Below are 8,398 nucleotides of genomic sequence, written 5' to 3' on the forward strand. Positions count from 1 at the left end.
TTTTAAGTCCTGAGATAAATGTGCAGGACGTGCAGGCTTGTTACACAGGTAAACATGTGCCATGGTGGTTTGCTGCCCCACTGTTGTGTCTCTCTCTAAAAATATGTCATAGGATCCTCTAGCCATCTTCTCATATTTCCTTGGCCAAGGAAGTTTTTCCCACTGTTTCATACTCATTCAACAGTTATATGAAAGAAGAGTAGGAACAACTACAATTTATTCTAGGCCACTTAGAATCAAACCCAATTTCCAGATCCACATTCAGAAAATGGGAAATTGCATAGATTAGTATTATGTTACAGACAGGAACCAGGAATAGAAGGGGTTGTGAGTCATCTAGTCAGTAATATCTACTATAAAGCCAGGAGACTCTCTCTGTGTGAGATTTTTATTTTTGTTACAGAAGAAGTAGTTTGCTGTGCTATAATGAACACTGTCAAGAGAAGAAATTAGAACTATCACTTATCTCCACATGTTCAGAAGCTTTTCATCAACCCAGACCCCAAAATGACATGTTGCTCTTTCTTCCTCAGAAACATGAATTCAGGAATCTGGCAACTCTTCCAGAGGGAAGTCACCTGCCCCATCTGCATGAACTACTTCATAGACCCGGTCACCATGGACTGTGGGCACAGCTTTTGCAGGCCCTGTTTCTACCTCAACTGGGAAGACATCCCAATTCTGACTCAGTGCTTTGAATGAATAAAGTCAACACAGCAGAGTAACCTCAAAACTAACATTCGTTTGAAGAAGATGGCTTCCTTTGCCAGAAAAGCCAGTCTCTGGCTATTCCTGAGCTCTGAGGAGCAAATGTGTGGCACTCACAGGGAGACAAAGAAGATGTTCTGTGAAGTGGACAAGAGCCTGCTCTGTTCACTGTGCTCCAGCTCTCAGGAGCACCGGGATCACAGACACTGTCCCGTTGAGTGGGCTGCTGAGGAACACCGGGTAAGTGATGCCTCTGAATATCTATGTCTATTAAGGACACATGAAATTCCTGTGGGCCTATTTTCTTGGAGATTGGGTAAAGCCAACCCTGAGTCCCTTTAAGCAACTCTCTTTTGGGCTTTCTTAGCTTCAAACCTCTGAGATTTGACGAAGAAGAAGGGAAATAGAAGAAATGCCATTTCCTAGGGACTTTCTTGTCTCTCATTCTGGGCCCCCTCCCTATGAAACCGTCTGCATGTTACTTTACTGTATTCACAGGTGCTTCAATTTGTGGCTCTTTTGCAGGTGAAGCTTTCAAAGAAAATGCAGTCTTTATGGGGTAAAGCTCGTGAAAATCAGAGAAACCTGAACGTGGAAACCACCAGAATCAGCCACTGGAAGGTTAGTCCTGTACTACGCTACCTTCTCCAGGAACTTACGGTGGGCAAATGGGTGACTCTTAAAATAGCAACTTGATATCAAACCATAATGATTCTGAGAGTCCATTAAAAAAAAAAAGAAAACATTGAGGAAAACTGGACTCATTTCTTATGTAGAATAGTATGACTTTTAGATGGGATTTCTAACAAAACCATTGATGTTACCCAAAGCATGCTGGTTTGTTTTCATACAAACCTGTAGCTATACACCAACAGATACAAGAAACTGGGCCATCTCACAGCATTCTATATGGGCTGGTTGGATATGCTGGGCATAAGAGTTATTTGACAGTCATGGAAAGCTCAAGTGAACCTTCTGAGCCTGGGTCAGCATTAATCTGAATGCTGGTGGACAAGTAGTATTTGGAATTGCATGGAAAATTTGAGGCAGAAAGAGTGACAGGGGAAATCTAGGGCAACCATGAAATTAAGAATCTAAACTAGTTAATATTGAATAATAACATATGATGAGAAAAGTGGTGAGAAATACGGATTTCTGTCTTGAGGGAGACATGCAAACATGCCCAAAATGTAGGAACTAGTATCTAAATATAAGGAGAACTCTGAGGACTTCAGAGAAATATTAAAAATGATTTTCTCTTTGTGGATGTATACTCTGAGGGTATGATAGCTAATATTAGTGTGTTGAAAAGTATTTCATAAGAACCTAGTCTATGTTGAATTATTAAATTAGAAAACCTGCTAGTATGGAAGAAAGAAAGCATCTTTGTCCTCACAAATCGTACAATCCAAATGAGAGAGGCAAAAATGGTCAACAAGCAAGTATGTGCAATACATGATGTGGTCGAATGTGGTAGACTCTTTGTTGGAGAATAATCAAGCCGGGAAGTAGAAAAGGACAATAGAGGCCAGAAACTGGAGATTAGTGTCTGAGTTTTAAATAGGGTGGTCAGAAAAAAGACTCACTGAAAAATTGAAATTGAACAAAGTTTTGAAGCAGAAGGGGAGCATGAACATGTGTATGGATATATATATGGACCATGAGTGTGTACATATGTATACGTATATGTATATGTGTGTGTGTGTGTGTGTGTGTGTAAAATTCTAGTTGGAGAGAACAGCATATGCAGTAATTTTGAGTTTGTGTATATTTGGAAGCCCGGGGAACCACAAAGAAGTCTATGTTTCAGATTGGGATGACTTAGAAAAAGAATTGAAGGAAATGAACTCAGGGAGACAAATATGGCCAAATCATAAATGCAGCCTTATTAGGATAGGTTTTGCTGGGCAAAATGCATTTAGCTGGACATGTTAGTCCAAGGTCATTTCACATATAATGAGTTTAAGCAACTTGTTGTGTATCTCAGAAATAGAAATAATTATTTCCTTTCTAGTAACTATAGCTCTATACTCCAACTCTTAAGCATGAACTGTTCTTACTTTTCCATAAATATGGGTTGGAATAGAGAAATTCAAATTGTGTTTTGTTTTTATTTCCAACTATCTTAGAACACACATTATCTTGAATAAATATAATGTAATTGGTCAGATACATCTGTGTTGATCTTTATGCAGAAAGAAAGGAAAGGAAAAAAATTTGTGGATTCTAAGAACTGGCAAGACTGATGTTTAAACTGTTGGGATTTCGAAAGACAAAGGGAATCAGTGAGATTTAATAGGAGATGGATAAATACAATTATCTTTTGACTAACCCATTATCACTGCAGGAGTATGTGAAATTAAGGCTAGAAGCTATTAGAGCTGAGTATCAGAAGATGCCTGCATTTCATCATGAAGAAGAAAAACAGAATTTGGAGATGCTGAAAAAGAAGGGGAGAGATATTTTTCATCAACTTCATTTAAGTAAAGCCAAAATGGCTCATAGGAGGGAGATTTTAAGGGAAATGTATGAGGAGCTGAAGGAAATGTGCCATAAACCAGATGTGGAGCTACTTCAGGTACAAACTCACAATGTGGTTTCAGGTTTTTGACTATTCACATGTATAAGTATTTTCCTCGTCGCTGAAATCCATCTCCCTATCTTTATTTCCATGATGTGTTTCCAAAAACACATTCACATAACTAACGCTACTTTATTGGGAGAGTATAGCCCCGCCAAGGGATTCTACCAGGCCAAAGGTCAATCCTACTTTATCCACCAGCCACAAAACTTTGTGGAATGGTCAAGGTAACAGCCCCAATAACTATTCCACAACTAGGTCAATAATACATTTTGGGTTGTCAAACATGTATAAAATTGTGAGTGATTCATTTCCATTTAGGTTAATTTGAGGACATGGCAAGATCAGAAGTTTTGGGAATCTAGGCTAATATTATTTTGGGATCCAATCATTTGGGTAATAGGTTCTGGGAAAGATGACTGAGTAGGTTATTCGAGGTTACCATGGAGCACAGACTCTCTGGGCCTCTTCTCCCTTCGCTTCTTTAGAGAGTGTCTTCAAGACTCAGACCTTCCCAGGACATTAATTAGTGGCAATATGACTGACTGGGTTTTTCATTACAGAAGAAATAGAAAATGCTTTGCAGAAGAGAAGATGGTAGGGAAATAATATCTTGAGGAACTGACTCCATATTTTACACTGAACTTAATGAAAGACGCATCTTGTGAACTGCACTAAATCTTTCTATTTTTTTTTTTTTTTACAGGCTTTTGGAGACATATTATACAGGTGAGTGTGTACCTGGATTTTAGAGTATGTTCTTTCAGTTTCCACAAATATCAAAGCAGGCTCTACCAAAGTCATGGCATAAATGATTAAGATATTGATTGATACTACTTTATTCTTTTTTCGCGTCTACTTTCATTCCCGCACCAGAAAAGACAAGACCACCAAGTAAATAAATACATACATAAATAAATAGTGATAGAAAATTTAAAAAGAACATGTTTATTCCTGATTTTGTTTTATTGCTTAAAAGCCTGCATAGGTGAAAGATGAAGTTTTGTTTTGTGGATGGTGAGAAAGTCACCAGAGGAAGCAGGAGAGAAGTGGGGGAAGTATTTTAGCAGTGACAAAGTTGATGATTTGTTGTTCATACCTATATACATATCAGTTAACAGTTCTGAAAAATAGATTGAAAAAACTGTGGAGTGTTAGAACTGTATGAGTCTCTAGGAAAGCTTGTTTCTAAAAGGCAGGTCTAGCTGCCTAGAACAAGTTTCACATTCTTTATCTTAAAAAGGACGCAGCAGATGCAGCAGTCTCCCCAGAACCCCGCTATTTCAGACAAAGATGTCAGGGGAGTCTTCCAAGAAGTGGAACTCAGAATTTTGTTTCTGAATATTCTCAAGGCCATAAGGCTAAGGAACCTTACACATTTGGGGCAAAAAATGAGAAAGATCAGACTGAATTCTGACTCAGACTCTCCCACTATGCTTTAAAATATGGAAACTGTAAATAGGAATTAATTTCCAAAAGGAAGTGATTTTTGAATTATCAAATTTGTGGGTTCAAAGGATTCTCATGAAATGTCTTTTAAATGCAAATAGTGACTTTTATTTATTTTATGGCTGTAGATGTTGTAACTGCAGGTTTTTCTTTGCAGGAGTGAGTGCGTGCTGCTGCACATGCCCCAGCCTCTGAATCTAGAGCTCAGGGCGGGGCCCATCACTGGACTGAGGAACAGGCTCAACCAAATCCGAGGTAAGTCTCCACCCACAGGCAGCACTCCCACTATCTAAATATTATTATTGTTAGGATCACACTGGTAATATTTCACCCTTTATCAAATATTTTACTTCTTTATAGACGTAAGTGAACAATATAATCATGCAACTCTTTTGTATCTATGTCTGTATAGTCAGATTTATAGCATTAAGTTTGAAAGATAGTCAAAAACAAATATGTTATGGCCTCATATGTACTGAGTAATGTAATGGGAGAAAGGAGCAGTGTAGCAAATTTAAAAAAGGAGTAGATGGAACAATGCTCAGAATGAAGGTGAGTTATTTAATGCTAAATACAAAATTTTACATTTCTTTAGTGTATTCATTTGAACAGCTAAGAACTGTTCTTTTGGGGAATATAGTTTACTGGAGATTCTTGGGGTTTTAAATTTTTTAAATGGATATATATTATGTATTTCCAAGAAAATTAGTTAATGGGTAAAAATAAAAAGAAGAAATCATTTTGTGAATACAAGTAAAATTACATACAAAAAGAAGTTCAGTTTAATTGCAATATGAAAAGCTACATGTTAAGTCTAAAATCCAGCTTCAGCCCCAAGCTAGCATGGAGGGCCACAGAGAGACTGGTAAAAGATTTTGCAGAAATCTCCTTTAAATTATCACTTTTGACATGTACTTATGGATTTTTATCCAGTTATCTAGAGCAGTTCTTGAGTAACTGAAAATCTTCACTTTCATTCCAAAATGATAGCACTAGTTTTTAAGAATAAGAAACATTTCTAAATAATGATCTTGATAACAGCATAGCATTTAGGGCATATAATGTGCAAATTTTGCTTTGAAAATTGGATTGAAAGAAGTTGGTCTTACATTTGGCTCTCAGTGTGTAAGTTTTCAAAACTCTTTTAATATCTGTGGTTAGCGTTTTGTTTGTCTTGTAGATAATATTAATCATCTCTATACTTTATTAGAAGTTACAAGCAAAAGTGTCCTTGTGACTTTACATTTCCTGGTAAATTAACTTCTTGATAGAATGCTTTTTGCTTATTTACACCTGTCTATGCATGTTTTCTTTCTTTCTTTCTTTGTATTTATTTATTTATTTATTTATTTATTTATTTTGCAGTGGATATTGCTCTGCATCATAATGAAGCCAACAGTCATATCTTTCGATGTGTACACTTGAGAAGCATTTGTATTGGATGTGACCATCAAAATGCCCCACATATCACTGCAACACCTACAAGTTTTCTTGCATGGGGTGCTCAGAGTTTCACCTCCGGCAAATATTACTGGGAGGCCCATGTGGGGGACTCTTGGAATTGGGCTTTTGGTGTCTGTAATAAGTATTGGCAAGGGAAGAATCGGAATGGCAATATATATGGAGAGGAGGGACTCTTTAGTCTTGGGTGTGTTAAGAACGACATTCAGTGCAGTCCCTTTACCACCTCCACAATTACACTGCAATATGTCCCAAGACCTACCAGCCACATAGGATTATTCCTGGATTGTGAAGCTAGAACTGTGAGCTTTGTTGATGTTAATCAAAGCTCCCCCATATACACCATCCCTAATTGCTCCTTCTCACCTCCTCTCAGGCCTATCTTTTGCTGTATTCACCTCTGGCCAGAGACAAATCAGAAATGTGTTCATCTGCTGTGGGAAACCCTTTATCCCAGAAAGCTTTCTTCCTTGTGCCTTATCAAACAGGACAAATAGGTTCTGTTCCATGTCTTGAATTGCATTCTAATGTTATTAAAACTCATTTATTGTGTTACTATTAAATGCGGTAAAAACACTAAAAGTATATCTATTGGTTGTTTATTAATTAATTTCTGAAAAATCATTATTCATGATCATGGCATAAAATATATTCTCTGTTTTCTCTTTTCTTCACTTCTGACTGCCACTGAGTGAAATAATAGATGACAGACATGTTTGAATGAAGTTACAATCTGCGGAAGACAGTGGGGATCTTTCGCTTCATGCAAAAACTTGGAGTGAAGTCTCAATGATAACTGTGAAGTGTTTCTCTTTCTCTTTATCTAACTATATCGCACTTATCCATCATGTTTCATTGTACTAATCTATCCCTTGAGTTAATATCACCTGACCTTCCATGCTGGGCTTCATTTTGGAATTCTCACCACATATATAAATAATCCCGCATTATTAGTGTGCTCTTCTACATTGAAATACACAAGGTGATCAGAACAATGCTGGATTAATTGAATTTTTTTTAAAAAGTAACTAAATATTGACTCCTACCTCAAAACACACACAATCATTTCCAAATAGATTCAAGTCCTGAAGGTAAGGGGAACATGATACAATATTCTCATAAGCCTTTCTTAACCAGGACAAAAATTAACAATTAAAAAAATTATTTGGTTTAAATTAATGATGACTTCTGTGTTTCAAAAAACATGATACCAGAATTGAAATGCATACCATTAGTGGAGAAAGATATTCACTCGAACATATATAAAATAAAATACAATACATGTGCATGATGAATACTTAAAATGTATTTTAAGTATTTTTCCAGATTCTTCCAGATTAGCATAGAATAAACTTGGATGGCAGAGTCAATGATGAGATTTGCTGTGGAAGTGGGAAACCATTTTTTGCAGGACAGTAGTAATGCTGTGAACTTATGAAAACATCCAATTATTCAGTAGCAACTAAGATGTGTCTCCATAAGATTATTTTACAGATGCGTATCTGAAATCTGAAATTTGGGAGAACATTCTGCTAGTGTTCTCTAGTGAGAAAATACAGCTGGAAGGAAGAAGGGAGGGAAGATGAAGGAGAGAAACAGAATGTGTTTGAGAGAAAATGCTATTTAGACTAAAATAGAATACTTCAGATACCACGACAAAGTGGTTAAGGTGTGTCTTATGGAGCAGAAATGGCAGAAAATACCACAGTAAAGAGATCTACAATTGGATTTTTAGTTCTGGCTTTTATTCTGTCAATGTTGTGGCTTCTAAACACATCAGTAATCTCCTTTGATCCATGTGCTAATTAACAACCCACACTCTGCCCCCTCTCCCAGATACTTTCATTGTTTTAAACCCGATCTAATTCTAATCCAGCTAGTCACTGTAACAAACATAATCATCTAAGAATTTTAAAAATATTTTTGATGAACTAGTGAATATACCTCATTCTCAATAAAAATACTGTTTGAGAGGAAAAGTCGATGGTATTTAAAACCATTTAAGTGCATCCACGCATGCAGAGATATACATATATATGTATTTATTTATGTATCTGAGTTAATTGCATCAATTAGAGTGGCTACCTGGATTAGGATTACATTGGGCTTTGCTGATGAAAGAATTCGGAATGTTGTTTGGTTACCCTGTAATGCCTATATGAATATATTAACCCTGTAATTTTATTACTGGAGAAATTC

At 36.6% G+C, this 8,398-nt stretch overlaps 1 pseudogene; it reads left to right on the forward strand.

The window, feature by feature from the left end:
* Window positions 1-537: 537 nt before the first annotated feature.
* On the forward strand, window positions 538-6,696 carry LOC129485357 (tripartite motif-containing protein 49D-like; annotated as a pseudogene).
* Window positions 6,697-8,398: the final 1,702 nt, after the last annotated feature.

This window comes from Symphalangus syndactylus, chromosome 6 (genome assembly GCF_028878055.3).
Source record: "Symphalangus syndactylus isolate Jambi chromosome 6, NHGRI_mSymSyn1-v2.1_pri, whole genome shotgun sequence".
NCBI classification, from domain to species: Eukaryota; Metazoa; Chordata; class Mammalia; order Primates; family Hylobatidae; genus Symphalangus; species Symphalangus syndactylus.